Source organism: Hylobates moloch, unplaced genomic scaffold (assembly GCF_009828535.3).
Source record: "Hylobates moloch isolate HMO894 unplaced genomic scaffold, HMol_V3 SCAFFOLD_8, whole genome shotgun sequence".
NCBI classification, from domain to species: domain Eukaryota; kingdom Metazoa; phylum Chordata; class Mammalia; order Primates; family Hylobatidae; genus Hylobates; species Hylobates moloch.
The window spans coordinates 46,299,696-46,320,245 of NW_026652283.1; the positions used below are offsets into that span (position 1 = coordinate 46,299,696).

A 20,550-nucleotide genomic window follows, 5' to 3' on the forward strand; every position below is an offset into this window, starting at 1 on the left:
GAGAATTGCTTGAACTTGGGAGGCGGAGACTGCAGTGAGCCGAGATCTCACCATTGCACTCCAGCCTGGGCAACAAGAGCAAAACTCCATCTCAAAGAAATAACAATAATTAATAAATAAAAAAAAAAACAAAAAAAAAACACTGACACTACTATTACTACTGTTCATGGACCTCCTGAAGGCTGAATAACAGCACCTGGTAGGAAGAGTCCTGGGGCCACTGTATCAAAGCTGTCAAGAAAATTACTTACTGTTTACCTACAATAAAGCTGGAAACTGTGCTAGTTGCTTTATAAATATATTACCTGAGATGAAATTACCCCCACTTTATCATCTAGGAAAATGAGGTTTGGAGTATTTAAATGACTTGACAAAGGTTAAAGAGGGTACTGGAATCTGGATGTTTGGCTCCAAAGTCTATGTTTTGCCCTGTAATAATGGGTAAGAAAGAAAAAAAGGCCAGTGGTCCAATAAAACCACTTTTGATTTTTGATTCATAAAAAAGAACTGCCTATCCATGAACCAATGAACATCTACCCGGTTTGCTTTACAAGCTTTTCTGCTGCCAACGTTGAGCAGTAAGCAGCATACATATCATAGGGGTTCTTCTGACCCATACTGGTCTTTCCAGAAAAATGTCTGATTCTAAAGGTTATGGTAACAACAATTAAGAGGCCTAAATAAACCTATAATACAATGTTAAAGCGTGGACATAATTTTGATACTTATGTTTTCTAAAAGGCCTACATCTAAAACACTGAAACCCTGCTAAGAAAAATAACCATTAAAAAAAAAAAAAAAGAAGAAAAGAAAAGAGGCCAGGCACAGTGACTCACACCTGTAATCCCAGCACTTTGGGAGATCAAGGTGGGAGGACCACTTGAGGCCAGGAGTTCAGGACCAGCCTGGGCAACATAGTGAGACCCTGTCTCTAAAAAGATTAAAAAATTAAATTAGCCAGGCACGGTGGTGTGTGCTTGTAGTCCCAGCTACTCAGAAGACAGCCAGGAGGATCACTTGAGGTCAGAAGGCCAAGGCTATAGTGAGCTATGACCATACCACTGCACTTCTCTGCCTGGGCAAAACAGCAAGATCTTGTTTTTTAAAAAAAAAAAAAAAAAGAAAGAAAGAAAGAAGAAAAAGAAACAGATGCATACAAAGATTGATGAAACCTACATAAATTGGTTTACTATTTTGAAACGGAGTTTCGCTCTTGTTGCCCAGGCTGGAGTGCAAAGGCACGATCTTGGCTGACCACAACCTTTGCTTCCTGGGTTCAAGCAATTCTCCTGCCTCAGCCTCCTGAGTAGCTGGGATTACAGGCATGCACCACCACACCAAGCTAATTTTGTATTTTTAGTAGAGACAGGGTTTCTCCATGTTGGTCAGGCTAGTCTCAAACTCCGGACTTCAGCTGATCTGCCCGCCTCGGCCTCCCAAAGTGCTGGGATTACAGGCACGAGCCAATGCACCCAGCCTATTCTTTTTTAAAAAGTATGTTTTTCCAGAATTTTTATCTAATTTCCTCTCATAATTTTGGAAGAAAGGGGCCTGTAACATACTCTGCCAGACTCCACTAACCTTTAACATGTAGCACAAAATAAATTGCTTTGCATTTTACTCCCAAATAATACAAAGATACCATCATTTCTTGGACTTGGGCTAGAAAAAAAATCATCAATAACAACAACAAAAAGGCCAGGTACAGCAGCTCACACCTGTAATCCCAGTACTTTGGGAGGCTGAGGTGGGAGGATTGCTTGAGCCCAGGAGTTCAAGATCAGCCTGGGCAACATAGGGAGACCTCATCTCTACTAAATATCAAAAAAATTAGCTGGGTGTAGGGCACGCCTGTGGTCTTAGCTACTCAGGAGGCTGAAGTGGAAGGCTTGAGCCTGAGAGGTTGAGGCTACAGTGAGTCATGCTGAAAAAAAAAAAAAAAAAAAAAGATGAAGAAGAAGAAGAAAGAAGAAAGAAGAAGAGAAGGCAATGGCTCAGATCTCAATTCCCAGAAGAACTATGAATCTAAACCCATAAAATGGCAGTAATATCCTCAGGTAAGTACAGTTCAAACATGTTTTAGAGGTATTACATCATGGAAAACTGGTTGTGCTAGGCCCTAGATATGAGAACTCACAAGGAAAACTCAGCTGAACAGATACTAACCACCAGAGTCTCACATCAGGTGACACTAAGCAGAGCTGGTTCAGTCTTGCTTTCTCCTTTTTGTCTTTGGTTTTTAACAGTCCAATTTTAAGACAGCCAAAGGCAGAACAAACATTGCTTAGCAATCAGATCATGTCAATAGCACTACACATAATAACAAGAGGCCCAATCAAATTCATGGTCCAATTTTACTTTTTTTGGGTAAAGCAATACAAAGATCTAAAAAGTTAAAGTCAGATCTGCTTGCTTACAAATATTAAAATAGTTTAATAAATAAAAAACACCCAAGATTTCTGGGAGGAAAATATATACCCTCTATCTTGAATAACAAACTGAAATTAAACAAACAATGAATTTATAAGTAGTTTAACAAAAATTTTAAATCACATTGCTCAAAACTGCCAAGCAAAAAAAAAAAAAAAAAAAACAAGTCTCCTGACAAATGCAGAACCATTAATACATACAGTGACTTTAAATATGGCCAAAAAGCTTTTTCTTAATCCAGGAAGTTCAAAAGAGAACTAATATCCACAAACTCAAGTATTTGTCTCCCCAAGCCCTGAAAAAGTTTCTTCTTCCTTTCCAAATTTCTCCTTTATTCTAAAATTACTTATAAATTTACACCAAAGTAACAAAATAGAAATATAGACTTCAATCTATGTGAGCATATTTCTGAAACAATACTCTCACAGTGATTTATTTCTTCTCCCTCTCCCAAAGTGAATGAAATGTATAAAGGAAAAAAAATGTCAATCTACTAAGTATGTATCAAGTAATTAATATTTGCAAGGTTTGTGCTCTCCACAGATAAATATTAGAATACTTGAAATTTTTGTAATGCCTGTCACATATATATTAAGTACAGTGCCATGCAAAGGGGATTAAGTGGGGGCTACAGAAATAAATGTGATGTTCCCTTCTTCAAGGGAACAGACAAACGATGGTGATGTATAACATTTACTACGGCCGGGCGCGGTGGCTCACGCCTGTAATCCCAACACTTTGGGAGGCCGAGGCGGGCGGATCACGAGGTCAGGAGGTCGAGACCATCCTGGCTAACACAGTGAAACCCCGTCTCTACAAAAAATACAAAAAATTAGCCGGGCGAGGTGGCAGGCGCCTGTAGTCCCAGCTACGCGGGAGGCTGAGGCAGGAGAATGGCGTGAACCCCGGGGGGCGGAGCCTGCAGTGAGCCGAGATCGCGCCACTGCACTCCAGCCTGGGTGAAAGAGCGAGGAAAAAAAAAAAAAAAACAACATTTACTGAGCACCTAAGGACGTGTCAGACACTGTTCTAAATACTTTTACAGAGCTTATCTCATTTAATCCTTGTAAAAACATGTGATAAATATATTTCTATTTTATTTAATTATTATTATTATTATTTTGAGATGTAGTCTCACTTGGTCACCCAGGCTGGATTGCAGTGACGCAATCTTGGCTCACTGCAACCTCCACCTCCTGGGTTCAAGCAATTCTCCTGCCTCAGCCTCCCAAGTAGCTGGGATTACAGGCATGCACCACCACGCCCGGCTATTTTTGTATTTTTATTAGAGACGGGGTTTCGCTATGTTGGCCAGGTTGGTCTCAAATACCTGAACTTAGGTGATCTGCCGGCCTTGGCCTCCCAAAGTACTAGGATTACAGGCCTGAGCCACCACACCAGGCCTATTTCTATTTTAGAGATAAGAAAAATAAAGATTAAGTGGCTCACCTAAGGGCACACAACGAGCAAATGGTGGAGTCAGGGAGTGGATTTTTACCTCTTAAACTTTAAGCTATACAGCCTCAATATATGATACTTCAGATTATTATGACAGTAGTAATAACAATAATAAAAAATAATGACAGGTAAGATTTAGTGCCTTTGTACTGTGATCAATTCTTTATGTATATTATCTCATTTAATCTTCCCATCAAGCTGATACAGCAGTACTATTATTATTTCCTACTTCACAGGTAAGAAAACTGAGGTTATAGATATTTCACAATTTGCTCAAGACCCCTAAATTACTACGAGGCACAACCATCCTGAATCTCTCCTTTGAATTCCAAACTTGTTTATCCAACTGCCAAGTTGATATCTCCTGATCTCCCATTTCCAAAACTGTTCCCCGCAATGTCTCCCCAGTACAGTTACTGGCAATTCAATTCTTCCAGTTGTTCAAGTCAAAACCTAAGTAATCTGCACATGTGTATGGTGGTTTGAAATAAAAAAATAAATAAATTTAAAGTTTAAAAATTGACAAACAAAAAACCTAATTAAGAGTCATCCTTTATGCCTCCTTCCCTTGTGCTAATATCCCACACCTATTCCCTCTTTAAAAAATATTCAGGGCCAGGTGCAATGGCTCACACCTGTAATCCCAGCACTTTGGGAGGCTGAGGCGGGCAGGTCGCTTGAGCTCAGGAGTTCAAAACCAGTCTGCACAACGTGGTGAAACCCCATCTCTAAAAAAAAAATATATATATATATATATATATAATTTGTGTGTGTATATGTATACATATGTAGATATATACACACATATATATATATATATATAATATAAAAAAAAAAAAATTAGCCAGGTGTGGTGGTGTATATGTGTAGTCCCTGCTACTCGGGAGGCTGAGGTGGGAGTATGATTTTAGCCCAGCAGGAGGCCAAGGCTGCAGTGAGCCATGATGGTGTCACTGCACTCCAACCTGGGCAAACAGAGCAAGACCCTGTCTCAAAAAAAAAAAAATCTCATTTTTTCTTGGAGAAATAAGAAAAATTAAAAGAAAGAAGATATTCAGAACCCAGCTGGTTACAGTGGCTCACACCTGCAATCCCAGTATTTTGGGAGGCCAGGGTGGGAGGACTGCTTGAGCCCAGAAGTCCAAGACCAGCCTGGCCAACATAGTGGGTCAGTCTGTCTCTATAAAAAAAATTAAAAAAAAAATTACCCCAGTGTGGTGGTGCTCACCTGTAGTCTCAGCTACTTGGCAGGCTGAGGCAGAAGAATTGCTTGAGCCCAGGGGTTGGAGGCTGCAATGAGTTGTGATCATGCCACTGCACTCCAACAAGGACAACAGAGCAAGATCCTATCTCAAAATAAATAATTATGAACAGTATTTTAAAATTTCTCAATAAAATATTTCGAACCTAAAATTATGTGGTTGGCCTGCCAACTAAATCTTAGGGCAAAATAAAGACTTTACCAAATGAGTAAGAACTCAAAAAGTCTCCCGGATGTGGTGGCTCATGCCTGTAATCCCAGCACTTTGGGAGGCTGAAGTGGAATGGTCACTTGAGGCCAGGAGTTAGAGACCAGTTTGGGCAACATAGAGACACCTTGTCTCTACAAAAAATAAGACAATTAGCTGGGTGTGACACAATTAGGTGGTGCATGCCTGTAGTCACAGCTGTTGTGAAGGCTGAGGCAGGAGGATCGCTTGAGCCCAAGAGGTCGAGGCTGCAGTGACCCATGATCGCACCACTGCACTCCAGCCTGGGTGACAGAGCAAGGCTCTGTCTAAAAATAAAAATAATAAAAAAAAATTCAAAACCCAACTCCTCTTCACCTCTACTACCACCCCGTGGTCCCAGTCATCATGAGCTCTATCTAGATGGTTACAATAGCCTCTTTAAGTAACTTAAGTTACACACTTATATAGCTTCAAATAGGCATATAATAAAAAATAACAGTTCCCTACCCTGCCCACTCCACATTGAATCACCTCCTCAGAGGGAACCACTTTCAACTCTTTTTAGCTATTTATTCTATTTACCTTCATACATCTAGCTAACATACACTGCCATTTCTGACCTTATCTACTGATTTTACAGTGTAGCAGCTGAGGATTTAGCACTCTTAAATATTTCCCTTCCAATATTGTTATAAGACAATTTGGGGTAAAATCGACATTCAAGGGAAAAAAATCAAGACTCAGGATTACATCGTTAAAATTATTATTATTTTTTAGAGACAGGGTCTTGCTCTGTCACCCAGGCTAGAGTGCAGAGGTGTGATTACAGCTCACTGAAACCTTGAACTCTTGGGCTCAAGAGATCCTCCCACCTTAGCCTCCTGGGTGGGTAGGACCACAGGTGGTGGCCCTACAATGGGCTTTTTTTTTTTTTAATCTTTTGCTGAGACAGGGTCCCGCTTATGTTGCCCAGGCTGGTCTCAGCCTCCCAAAGTGCTAGGATTATAGGTGTGAGCCACCGTGCCTGGCCAGCATTTACATTATTATGACTGATTATACTCACTACAAGGCCAAGTACTATATTATGATTTCACTTTATTTCTTCTATAATTGTTTGTATTTTACCCCTTTTTTCATTTGCTTAGTTATTACATGCTATTATGGTTTGGTTGTGTCCCACCCAAATCTCATCTTGAATTGTAGCTCCCATAATTCCCATTTTGGAGGGACCTGGTGGGAGGTAATTGAATCATGGGGACAGGTCTCTCCCGTGCTGTTTTCGTGATAGTGAATAAGTCTCACGAGATCTGATAGTTTTATAAAGGGGAGTTCTCCTGCACATATTCTCTTGCCTGCAGCCATGTAAGACGTCCCTGTGCTTTTCCTTCATCTTTTGCCATGATTGTGAGGCCTCCCCAGCCACGTGGAACTATGAGTCCATTAAACCTCTTTTCTTTATAAATTACCCAGTCTTGGGTATGTCTTTATTAGCAGCATGAGAAAGGACTAATACGCATGCCTACTGCTACTTCTTTCCAAAGCCTCCAACGAAATTGTAAAATTCTTCTGAATATGGATTTCCACCCTGCCAAACATATCAGGAAATATATAAGTTCTTTCCTCACACTCCTACTTCCCAACATCTCTCCTGAATTTTGTAATCCTTCGAATCCAACCTGAACTGCTTATTTTCTAGACTGTTGCACAACAGTCATCCTGGAACTTCCCATTACCTTTATACCCTCTTCTTTTTAGGTCTCAAGTCTTCCTTTTTATTTTTATTAGGGTGTTTTGTTTACTTCCCTGTTTTGAAGGGACACATTCTCCAATAGCATCATGAGAAGGGGCTTATGAGAGGCAAATTTTTTGACAATTTGCCTATCTAAAAATGTCTTCATTCTACTCTTATGCTTGATTGGTAGTTCAGCTGGAGATAGGATTCTAAGTAGGAAATCATTTTCTCTCAGAAAGCATCTTCTATTGTTCTAGCTTTTTTGTATGGGATTTTTAAAAAAATTTTTTCCTCTGTGGAAATGTTTAGAATATTTTTATTACCCATATTCTAAAATTTCATAATGATATGCTCTGGGTGGCTGTTTTTTCATTCATTGTGCTGGGCCCTTTCAATCTGGAAGCGTATGTCCTTTGGTTCTCCCCTCCAGCTATTAGCCAGGCCCAGCAAAATGGGTTAGTCTGTATACTGAATGGTGAGAACTCAAAGAGCATGAGCCTATGGCTATACCACCCCAATGTGCCTCATCTCATTTGATCTAAACTCCACCCTGAATGTGCCTCATCCCATTTGATCTTAGCTAAGGTCTTAGGTGGTATGGCCATAGACTCATGCTCTCTGGGTTCTAGAAGATGTTTTCTTATCAATCAAAATTAAACTTCCTGGGTTAATCTTTTAATTTTCGTATCTTTTCTGCCTTATTTTCTTTTATCTTTTCCTACTAATGGAGGATTTCCTCAACTTCATCTTCTTAACCATCTATTGACTTTTTAAATCATATTTTTAAATTTCTAAAAACAATTATCTGTGTGGTTTTCTATTCACATTTTATAGTATTCTATTCATGTTTCATGGATGCAGTATCTTCTCTAACCTCCTAAAAGGATGATAATTGTAAGATTTTTTGGTTGTTACTTTTTAAATTTTTTTAATTGTTTTATTTTTATTATATTGCCAAAGCCAAATACTTCTGAGAAAGGTTGTCACTTTTAAAAAACCGTCTTCCTTTATTTGAGTCTATTCATTTTCTCCAGGAAAAAAGTCCATCAATCTCCTGGCAAGTGGCAGGGTTGAGGGTAGGATAGGAATGATTCTTGCCTGCCTGAGAGCCAGGTGATGGAAGGTGACTAGAAGTCTTATGAGCCTCACCATTCCAGTATGCAGACTATCCCCCCATCTCCTTTTTTATGTATTGCATTCTTCCCCATATTCTATCAGATGTTCACTAGTATGAAGTATTTCTGGTTCAATTTTTCTCCAAAAATAAACCATGTCTTATTGGGGTGGGTGATATTTAACTCATTAGTTACAAGAAATGGGGATGTTGACTTTCAGGCCCAGTTACCCCTTAAAAGACTTTGAATAGCCCTCTTATTTTTAGCCCAAGCCTGACACCCACCTTCAGTTCCTGAGCTTTTGTAAGTTTCTGTGATGCAAACTGGCTTGGTTCTAATTGGCATCAGCTTCTAGAGATACCACACTATAGGCACTACAAATACAATGGTGAAAAAGATAAACTTCTACCCTCAGAGAGCTCACTCAATACTGGAGACTTTAAGCAATAGGTAAACAAACAAATGAATAAGGTTCTTTTTTTTTTTTTTTGAGACGGAGTCTCCCTGTCGCCCAGGCTGGAGTGCAGTGGCGCGATCTCGGCTCACTGCAGGCTCCGCCCCCTGGGGTTCACGCCATTCTCCTGCCTCAGCCTCCCGAGTAGCTGGGACTACAGGCACCCGCCACCTCGCCTGGCTAATTTTTTGTATTTTTAGTAGAGACGGGGTTTCACCGTGTTAGCCAGGATGGTCTCGATCTCCTGACCTCGTGATCCGCCCACCTCGGCCTCCGAAAGTGCTGGGATTACAGGCGTGAGCCACCGCGCCCGGCCATGAATAAGGTTCTTTTCAGAAGTAATGAGAACTTGTAACAAAGCACGATAAGAGGATATATATATATCGATGTCTATTTTAGACTAGTCAAAAAGATTTCTTTGAGGAGTGGCTATCTCAGCAGAAGTATATCATAAGTAATTCAGCCTTCTTCACTTTCACCTGGAGTGAATTATTTTCCCTGTCTCTTTGCCCTCTTTTTCACTCTTCCTGATACACAGCTCTAGTTGTATAGTTTATTTCTTAAAACTTTTTGTGGCTCACATTGGTTTCAAAATTGAGTCAAAAATTATTTAGACTGACAGTTAAGGTTCAGTCTGTTTTTCCAGTCTTTTCTTCCACTCTTTCTGTTGTACAATTCACACAGCTCCACCACTTCCTAATTATATTCTCTAGGACAAGTTATTTAACCTCTGTGCTTTGATTTCTCCTGTTTAATGAGAATGGACCAGATCAGTTGTTAGAAATCACATTGAGGCAGGGCATGGTGGGCTCACACCTATAATCCCAGCACTTGGGAGGCTGAGGCAGGAGGATCCATTTGAGCCTAGGAGTAGTGAGCTATGATGGTTTCTTCCTGCCAGCTGCACAGACAAAATCAATTCCCTGAGATCGTGGCATTGCAGTAAGAAAGAGTTTAATTGACTCAAGGCCAGCCATGCCAAAGAGGCAGTTATCACTTAAATCAGTCTTCCTGAAGCCCTCTAGAGGTGAGAGTTTTTATATACAATTTGGTGGGCAGGGCTGAGGGAATGGGTGCTGCTGATTAATTGGGGGTGTGGAAAAGTCCTTGTGCACTGAGTGTACCTCTGTGTAGGGCAACAGCAGGAGTCCTCAACCCCCAGGTTATGGACTGGTGTCAGTCTGTGTCCTGTTAAGAACTGGGCCACACAGCAGGAGGTGAGCAGGTGAGCAAGCATTGCTGCCTAAGCTCTGCTTCCTGTCAGATCAGCGGTGGCATTATATTTTCATAGAAGCGTGAACCCTGTTGTGAACTGTGCATGCGAGGGATCTTGGTTGCGCGTCCCTTATGAGAATCAAATGCCTGATGATCTCAGGTGGAACAGTTTCATCCCAAAACCATCCCTCCAACCTGACCCTCACCCGAGTCTGTGGAAAAATTGTCTTCCACAAAACCAGTCCCTGGTGCCAAAAAGGTTGGGGAAGGCTGGGCTATAGGACCAGTTGAGTCATGAGTCATGAGTCTGGGTGGGGTCGGTCTGAAAAAATCTCTCAGAAAACCAGTCTTAGGTTCTATAATAGTGATGCTATCTATAGGAGCAGTTGGAGAAGTCACAAATCTTGTGATCTCTAGCCACGTGACTCCCAAGCAGTAAGAAATTGTAGAGCTATACCTACATTTTAGCAGAATTCTCTCCCCTCCCATAATCCTAACCTTGTGGCCTTTCCTTAGTTTTACAAAGGTGGTTTAGTTTTGGGCAGGGCTATTATCATCCTTGCTTTAAGGTTAAACTGTAAACTAAATTCCTCCCAAAGTTAGCTTGGCCTATGCCCAGGAATGACCAAAGACAAACAGCTTGAGGTTGGAGGCAAGATAGAGTTAACTATGTCAGATTTCTCTTTTGCAAAGGTGGTTTCAGTTGTGCCACTGAAACACAGACTGGGTGATATAGTGAGACCCTGTATGGTAAAAAAAAAAAAAATAATAATAATAATAATAATAATAATAATAAATAAGAAATCACATTGAATTAAATGTTGAATAATTTTTAAATAATCAGGTTTTTAAAATATCTTAAGGGTGAGTGAATGTGGATGTAGAGTGTATTCCAGAATAAATGGGCAGTGTTTAAAAAAAATTTTTTTTTTTTGAGATGGAGTTTCACTCTTGTTGCCCAAGCTGGGGTGCAACGGTGCAATCTCAGCTCACTACAACTTCTGCCTCTCAGGTTCAAGTGATTCTCCTGCCTCAGCCTCCCGAGTAGCTGGGATTACAGGCACGCGCCACCATGCCCAGCTTATTTTTTGTATTTTTAGTAGAAACAGGGTTTCACCGTGTTAGCCAGGCTGGCCTCAAACTCCTAACCTCAGGTAATCCGTTTGCCTCGGCCTCCCAAAGTACTGGGATTACAGGTGCGAGCCACTGCTCCCGGCCTAAAATGTTTTTTTGCATCTGTTGAAGGTTGAAAAAAAATAATAATAAAGTGGATCTCTCTGATTTTATCATTGTAATCCTGGTGGGTAACTAGGTGAAAGACTCTCAAGAGAGTTCACAAAGCATCTTTTGTAACACTAGCATATTGGTAAGGTGATCTTAATTTTTTTTTTTTTTTTTTTGAGACAGAGTCTCACTGTCACCCAGGCTGGAGTACAGTGGCATGATCTCTGCTCACTGCAACCTCCACCTCCCAGGTTCTCCTGCTTCAGCCTCCCAAGTAGCTGGGATTACAGGCATGTGCCACCGCACCCAGCTAATTTTTGTATTTTTAGTAGAGATGGGATTTCACCATGTTGGCCAGGCTGGTCTCAAACTCCTGGCCTCAAGTGATCTGCCCCCGTTGGCATCCCAAAGTGCTGGGATTACAGGTGTGAGCCACTGTGTCTTGGCTGAAGATTTTTAATATAAACAATGATTACTAATTATTGAGTACCCATTATGGACCACTATTAATTTCCTGCCGCACTCCCTTTCTTCTTTCCAGACCTCTCCCACCATTCATTTATCACTTGAGCCAAAAACTTATCATTCTTATTATCTTTCTCTTACACCCTATTTCAAACCATCAAGTAGTTCAGCATTATCTTCAAAATATGTCCTGAGTCTATTTACCTCTACACTTACTACTCTAGCCCAACCATCCTAATTGATCTCTTGTCTTCTCCTTCTGCCCCACAATAGCCAGATTGAATTTTAAGAAGGTAAATCAGATTATGTCATTTCCCTGCTGAATTTCCTAATACAACTTTTTGTCATTCTTCAAAGTTCGTACTCTGGGCTTTAACCTATCAGGCCCTGAATGATTTGGCCTACCTGGCTCTGACCATATTTCCAATCATTCTTCCTTTTTCTTACATCATTCTAACCATACTCACTAACCTTCTTGTTTCTCAGACACATTAACCTTTTTCCCCTGCTTCAGGGCCTTTGTACTTACTTTATTCCAGAATCATATGATATACTTCTGCTGAGATAGCCACTCCTCAAAGAAATCTTTTTGACTAGTCTAAAATAGACATCGATATATATATATATATGTACATATATATATATATATATGTATATATCCTCTTATCGTGCTTTGTTACAAGTTCTCATTACTTCTGAAAAGAACTTTATTCATGGCCGGGCGCGGTGGCTCACGCCTGTAATCCCAGCACTTTCGGAGGCCGAGGTGGGCGGATACACATATAAGGGAAGGAATAGATGCAAAAGCCTTTGAATATTTAGAATCACAGCTTAGCTTCTCATTAGAAGCAAGAAATACATGATAACCAAAAATGGCTGGAATTTTTCAGGATGGATAACTGGAAAGATGGCTGTCTTAATAACTGAGACTGAGAAAATATCCTGCCATATTCTCACGGCATTAGCTAATGCTAGTCTATTTCCTACATAGTATAGTTTACTTCTTAAAGAGACTCTCTGGGAGACAAGAAGCCTCTATTTCTCTTGCATTAATCATATTACCTAGCACAGGGAGGGACTGAGTAGTTCCAAGTAAATATTTGTGAATTGAAGGCATAGTCTTCAATTTCATATTTGGTGAATTGAAGGCATATTTGGTGAATTGAAGGAGGAATCTAAAAGAAATATTAAATTTCTCATGGCATAAATAACAAAAAAGAGGGACCCAGTGCAGTGGCTCAAGCCTATAATCCCAGCATTTTGGGAGGCCAAGGTGGGAGGATTGCTTGAGCTCAGGAGTTCGAGACCAACGTGGGCAATATAGTGAGAACTTTCTCTACAAAAAAATTTTCAGTTAGCCAAGTGTGGTGGCATACGTCTGCAGTCTCAGCTACTCAGGAGGCTGAGGTGGGAGGACTGCTTGAGCCCAGAAGGCAGAGATTGCAGTGAGCCTGGGCGACAGAGTGAGGCCCTGTCTCGGGGTCAGGGGTAGGTATGAGAACAAATCTGAGTGTATAGTTCCTCAGAAAGGCCACTGGGGAGTGGAAGTGAGTGGGGCATGGAACTGGGTTACAGATCTTAAGCATAAGACTTCCTGGCGTAAACAACCTTATTCACAAGAGACCTAAACAATCAGTCCCTGCACTCAACAAAGTACTTTATTGTTCCTTTTTTTAACTGATAACTTTGAGCAACTGATGATAAAACAACCAATCTTCACTGGGCCCATGTATAAACAGAATACACACACATGAACAAAATTTACACAAGTACTACCTCTATGACTTACCAGGCCCACACTGTTCCTTCCAAATAGAAATCTTAGGAGGAAGGGAGATAAAGGGAAAAAGGGAAACTGGGAGGTTGGGGTCAAGAAAAAGAGAACTACAAAGGTTCAGCTCACTCACTCCTGCTGGGCACACAATAGCTCTGGCAGAAGAGAACCAAGGTATGCCCAGAGGATTAAATGCCTGCCATCTGGCAGATCATGCAGATAGGCTTCTTTCCCAAGTAGCCTTTCCAAAGCACTAACAGAGGAATTTTCAACTTACTTTTTCTTTTTCTTTCTTTCTTTCTTCCTTTCCTTCATTTCTCTCTCTCTCTCTTTCTTTTAAGCAAGAGACCTTTTCTTCAAAACTCTTATACAGAAGTTCAATATAAAAAAGATAAAAAGTGGAACTGTTCTGACTAGATGAAGCCAAGAGAACAAAAGTCTCATCTACTCAGCAACCTCCCATCCGGGGCCAGCACCTGAGAAGGCACATCTGTGTAATCCTAGGGTTCCAAGAGATGGATTCTTCCCACTGTAAATCTAATCTCAATTTGGGGAAAAACTCTGGTTCATACTTCTGCACCTATAAAAGAAAGCTTATAATGTTTACAGCTTGAAAATAGACTAAGAGTCATACTAACGAATAGTAACCAAAAATTTTAAATCGTAAGTATTAACAGCAAATTGCTAAGACAACCAGAAAGCATTTAGAAAATACGAATTCTAAGAACCTTGAGAATAAAACATAGTCATGCTTAGTTGGGCATTTAAGGAGTCACAGGGAAGTATAATAAATGTTTCTATTACATTAATACTCCTCTGGGTAACAAAAGCCAAGAGGACTTTGTTTGCTCTAGGCCACTGGTTAGAATAATTTCCTTTTGTTGTATTCAAAATATATAGTGAAAGTGAAGACATAAAAACATAAATGATATAAATAATTAGAAGCTTCTTTTAAAAAGTAATCCACTTTCAGGCTTTTAAACCACAGTATATTTGAGACAGATGGCTTATGCAGAACAAAAATGGTCATCATCAGAGGGCAAACCCACGTGGTTAACAATAATTATCATTCTCATGTATTATACTTGCAGTGTGACAGTTCCTGTGCCAGAGGCTTATATATATCATCTCATTTGTGGGCTTATTGGGAAGATTTAGATAGACTGAATGCTACCTTTCATACATTAGAAAACTTGGCTGAGAGCAAAGAACATTACTTTTTTAAGTCAAGGGGGATGAGGGTGGAGGTGGGGATCATTCCTAAGCAATAGGATCAAAAGGAGATAAGTTAAGAAAGTACATCAAGGAGGTATGGAATAGGAATGGTAATGTTGGTCTCATCACAACCCTACATGTTTCTAGGCTGCAACACATACACCCGTAGCAAAGCAAAGGCAAAGATGTAGGTAGCCCAGCATTATCAAATACAGTAGTCCCTAGCTTCATGTGGCAATTTAAATTTAAACCAATTCAAATAAAATTTTAATTTCTTGTTTGCATTAGCCATATTTCTGTGCTTATTAGCCACATGTGGTTATTGGACAGCAGAAATATAGAACATTTCCATCACTGCAGAAGGTTCTATTGGACAGCAATGCTTTAGTAGAAAACCGTTGAATCTGTTAAAAGCAGCAGTAGGCACTCAACAAGCGTTGAGCGAGTAAACGAATTAAAAAAAGGTGCTTTGCAGACACCGCTGCCACCGCCGGGAGCCCCGTAGTATCAGCCATGGTCAACCCCACCATGTTCTTCGATATCACAGTCAAATGGCGAGCCCTTGGGCCATGTCTCCTTCGAGCTGTTTGCAGACAAGTTTCCAAAGACAACAGAAAACTTTTGTGCTCTGACCACTGGAGAGAAAGGATTTGGTTATAAGGGTTCCTGCTTTCACAGAATTATTCCAGGGTTTATGTGTCAGGTTGGATGGCAAGCATGTGGTCTTTGGCAAAGTGAAAGAAGGCATGAATATTGTGGAGGCCATGGGGCACTTTGGGTCTGGGAATAGCAAGACCAGCAAGAAGATCACCACTGCTGACTGTGGACAACTCTAATAAATTTGACTTGTGTTTTATCTTAACTACCAGACCATTCCTTCTGTAGCTCAGGAGAGCACTCCTCTACCCCATTTGCTCGCAATATTCCATAATCTTTGTGCTCTCGCTGCAGTTCCCTTTGGATTCCATGTTTTCCTTGTTCGCTTCCATGCCTAGCTGGATTGCAGAGTTGAGTTAAGTTTATCATTACGAAATAAAAACTAAATAACAACAACAACAACAACAAAAGCTATAATAGGCCACTGAAAGAAGCAGCCAGAGGAAAAGAAACTAATAATAATAGCTAACATTTACTGAGCACTTACCACATACCAGGTACTATTCTAAGTGATTTACATGTAGTAATTTAATTAATCTTCAATAACAACTCCATAAAATATTTACTGTCATTACCCTCATTTTTATAGATGGGAAAACTAAGGCTCAGAGAGGTTAACTAAACTTTCCCAAGATCCAGGATTTGAATCCAGGCAGTTTGATCTAGAATCTACAGCAAGCTTGTTCAACTCGCAGCCCGTGGGCCACATGTGGCCCAGAATGGCTTTGAATGTGGCACAACACAAATTCATAAACTTTCTTAAAACATTATGAGATTTTTTTTTGCAATTGTTTGTTTTAGCTCATCAGCTATTGTTAGTGTTAGTGTATTTTATATGTGACCCCAGATAATTCTTCTTCCAGTATGGCCCAGGGAAGCCAAAAGATTGGATACCTCTAATCTAGAGCCTTCTTTTTTTTTTTTTTTTTTGAGACAAGCTCTGGCTCTATCACCCAGGCTGGAGTGCAGTGGTGTGATCTCGGCTCACTGCAAGTTCTGCCTCCTAGGCTCAAGCCATCCTCCCACCCCAGCCTCTAAAGTTGCTAGGGCTACAGGTACACACCACCATGCCCAGCTAATTTTTGTATTTTTTGTAGAGAAAACATAACATTTTCTCTACAAAAAATACAAAAGAAAACATGGTTTCACCATGTTGCCCAGGCTGGTCTTGAACTTGAACTTGTGAGCTCAAGGGATCTGTCTGCCTCAGCCTCCCAGATTGCTGGGATTACAGGTGTGGGCACACCCAACCTAAAGCCTTCATTTTTAATCATACTATACTACTACTTCTTAAAATAGATCAAACATAAATGTATACAGTGTAGAATGATTAAATCAAGCTAATTAACATATCTATTCCCTCACATCATTTTTTGTGGTGACATATTTGAAATTTACTCCTATTCCTGGATCATATAGCAGTTCTATTTTCTCTGTTTTTTGAAATATACATTATTATTAACTATAGTCACCATACCGCACAACAGATTTCAGAAATGTATTCCTCCTATGTAACTGAAACTTTGTGTCTCTGACCAACATCCCCCCATTTCCTCCCCCATCCCACCCCACTCATCCCTATCCTCTGGTAACCACCATTCTTCTCCCCACATTTTTTTTTTTTTTTTTTTTTGAGATGGAGTCTTGCTCTGTCACCCAGGCTGGAGTGCAGTGGTGCGATCTCGGCTCGCTGCAACCTCTGCCTCTCGGGTTCAAGCGATTCTCCTGCCTCAGCCTCCTGAGTAGCTGGCACTACAGGTGTGTGCCACCACACCTGGCTGAATTTTTGTATTTTTAGTAGAAACCTTCCAAAGTGCTGGGATTACAGGCGTGAGCCACCGTGCCCGGCCTATGTTTTCTTTTAGTAGTTTTACAGTTTCAGGTTATACTATACCATTTCATTATATAACAAGTATATCTAAAGATTTTGCTGTAATGGAATAAAATTTATTTAAAGTCAACTTTCCATGCATTTGCTAGTTCCGTTCACAGTGAAGAGAATAAGAAAAGGAATGGTAAAATAAAAAGATTAGCAGGAAAGATGCCAAAATGCTAATACTAGTTTTAGCCCTACATGCTGAGATTAAGGGCAAGTTTTATTTTCTTTTTCTTACTAATTCTATTTTCTAAATGTTTGCATTGCAATTATGTATCACTTCTGTAATAATAAAAAAATTAAAATATGACTTCTTAAGCTAGATATTACTTAAAATATGGTCATCTTAAAAATTCCTAAGCAGAATATCAAAGCCTCATCTACCTCACTCTCAAACATAGTGGAAGCCCCCTAACTGATCTCTTTGCTACCAGTCTCTCTAACACTAAACCATTCTGCATCTTGTCATCAATTACCTTATCATTCTAGTTTCTGCTCAGAATCCAATCACAGATCATAAACTATAATCCTTTGGATTTATGCAAAGCATTTCTGGATAATTTGACTCAATTCTACTTTTCCACCTTTATCTACCAATACTATCCTATCAAATCCTCAGTTCTTCTAAGAGAAGCCTGGTAGAAAGAACACAGGCCTTAGAGGAGACTTTGGCCCATACCTAATCTCTTGGCCTCAATGGAGAGTGAGTGTGAAGATTAAATCTTTAAATAAGTAACACACCCAGTATACAACATGCCTTCAATAAATGGTCATTATTATTATTGTCATTATTAGCCAAACAGGATTTTATTCACTGACTCCTCAAAAAGCTTTGCATTTTTATATCTGTGCTTTCTATATCACTATTTGCTCTGAGTTCCTCCCCTATCTTCTAAAATCCTTTTAAAAATCAAGGTTCATTATTATGCATGACATGCTTGCATCAAAATATTTTACATAACCCATAAGTAGATATATTTACTATGTAATCACAAAAATTAAAAGTAATTTAAAAAAAATTCAAAGTCCAGTTCAAGTCCCCTCCTAGAAGGCTTCCCTGACCCTTTTTTTTTTTTTTTTGAGAGAGAGTCTTGCTCTGTCGCCAGGCTGGAATACGGTGGCGCAATCTCAGCTCACTGAAACCTCTGCCTCCCAGGTTCAAGAGCTTCTCCTGCCTCAGCCTCCCAAGTAGCTGGGACTACAGGTGCATGCCACGACACAGCTAATTTTTGTATTTTTAGTAGAGATGGGGTTTACCATGTTGGCCAGGATGGTCTTGAACTCTTGACCTTGTGATCTGCCTGCCTCAGCCTCCCAAAGTGCTGGGATTACAGGCATGAGCCATCGCGCCCAGACTTCCCTGACTCTTCAAAGTTAATATGACCCCTCATTCATTTGAACTCCTATGGCACTTAAGAGTTTATTCTACTCAAATGGTGGTGTCTTAGTTAATTTATTAGTTCTCTTTCCATCAATGTAAGTAGAGCAAGTAAAGTATAAATTCCTTGCTAGCAGACACTCTATTTTATATATATCTTGATACCTTTCTGATGTCTGAATATATCACCAGGCATATAGTAGATGCTCAAAAAAATGTGTTAATCTGGCCAGGTGCGGTGGCTCACACTTGTAATCCCAGCACTTTGGGAGGCCGAAGCAGGTGGATTACCCGAGGTCAGGAGTTCAAGACAAGCCTGGCCAATGTGGTAAAACCCCGTCTCTACTAAAAATACAAAAATTAGCCGGGTGTGATGGCGAGCACCTGTAATCCCAGCTACTTGGGAGGCTGAGGCAGGAGAATCGCTTGAACCTGGGAGGTGGAAGTTGCAGTGAGCTGAGATCAAGCCATTGCACTCCAGCCTGAGCGACAAGAGTGAAACTCCGTCTCAAAAAAAAAAAAAAAGTGTTAATTTGACTTATAAATTTGAAAGAAAGTCACCACAATAAAAATACTGGCTGAATATTTTTGTAGTAGACTAGGAAGCCAATAATCCTATATAAGGATAAAAAGTTTCAAGTAAGCAGTATAATTTAATTCCATAATTTAATACCATTGACCAAACATGTAAGTCACACTTAAGCCATATGATTTCTCTCTAGTCCAATATAAACATACAAAAATTAGCAATAAATGACCCTAAGTAAATAGCACTTTAAACTTTACAAAGCATCCTGCACATAAACCCTAACTAAATATACGTTGAATTAAATTGTCTTATTTGGTCTCATTTAAAAACATACTTGGCCAGGTGTGGTGGATCACACCTGTAATCCCAGCCTGAACAACACAGTGAGACCTTGTCTCATTTAAAAAAAATTTTTTTTAATAAAATAATTTTTGTTTCTAAGACAGGGTCTCACTCTGTCACTCAGGCTGGAGTGCAGTGCTGCGATCATGGCCCACTGTAGCTGTGAACTATTGGCTCAAGAGATCCTCCCACCTCAGCCTCCCGAGTAGCTGAAACTATAGGCACATGCCACTATACCTGGCTAATTTTTTTGGTTGTTTGCTGTTGTTGTTGTTTGTAGAGATGGGGTTTCACCATGTTGCCCAGGCTGGTCATAAACTCCTAGGCTCAAGAGATCCACCCACCTCGGCCTCCCAAAGTACTGAGATTACAGGCGTGAGCCATCATGCCTGGGCAAATAAAAAAAATTTTTTTTTTTTTTTTTGAGACGGAGTCTTGCTCTGTCATCCTGGCTGGAGTGCAGTGGCGCAATCTCAGCTTACTGCACTAGGTTCCCAGAGGGAACCTCCGCTTCCCGGGTTCAAGCCATTCTCCTGCCTCAGCCTCCCAAGTAGCTGGGACTACAGGCATGTGACACCACACCCGGCTAACTTTTTTTTTGTATTTTTAGTAGAGATGGGGTTTCACCATGTTAGCCAGGATAATCTCAATCTCCTGACCTCATGATCCACTCGCCTCGGCCTCCCAAAGTGCTGGGATTACAGGCGTGAGCAATCGTGCCCAGTCAAAATTTTTTTTAAAAAGAAAATATACTTGCCTGACTAAAATATCAAAATAATTAAGGCAAGAAAGATTCAGATACGGATTATTAAAAAGTGACAATTATATAAACTTATAAAAGTAATTCTCCACTTTGGGAGGCCAAGGAGGGTGAATTGCTTGAGCCCAGGAACTTGAGACCAGCCTGGACAAATGGTGGAACTCTGACTTTACAAAAAATGTGGCTCACGCTTGTAATCCCAGCACTTTGGGAGGCCAAGGTGGGCGGATCACAAGGTCAGGAGATCGAGACCACAGTGAAACCCTGTCTCTACTAAAAAATACAAAAAATTAGCCGGGCGTGGTGGTGGGCGCCTGTAGTCCCAGCTACTCGGGAGGCTGAGGCAGGAGAATGGCGTGAACCCGGGAGGCGGAGCTTGCAGTGAGCCGAGATTGCGCCACTGCACTCCAGCCTGGGCGACAGAGCAAGACTCCGTCTCAAAAAAAAAAAAAAAAAAAGTGAAAATTAGCTGGAT

At 40.4% G+C, this 20,550-nt stretch overlaps 1 protein-coding gene across 4 annotated transcripts in view; it reads right to left on the bottom strand.

Annotated features, from left to right (window-relative positions):
- The window catches only part of TESK2 (testis associated actin remodelling kinase 2), a 148,638-nt gene that overhangs the window by 56,447 nt on the left and 71,641 nt on the right, over positions 1 to 20,550 (bottom strand). The window lies entirely within an intron of this gene.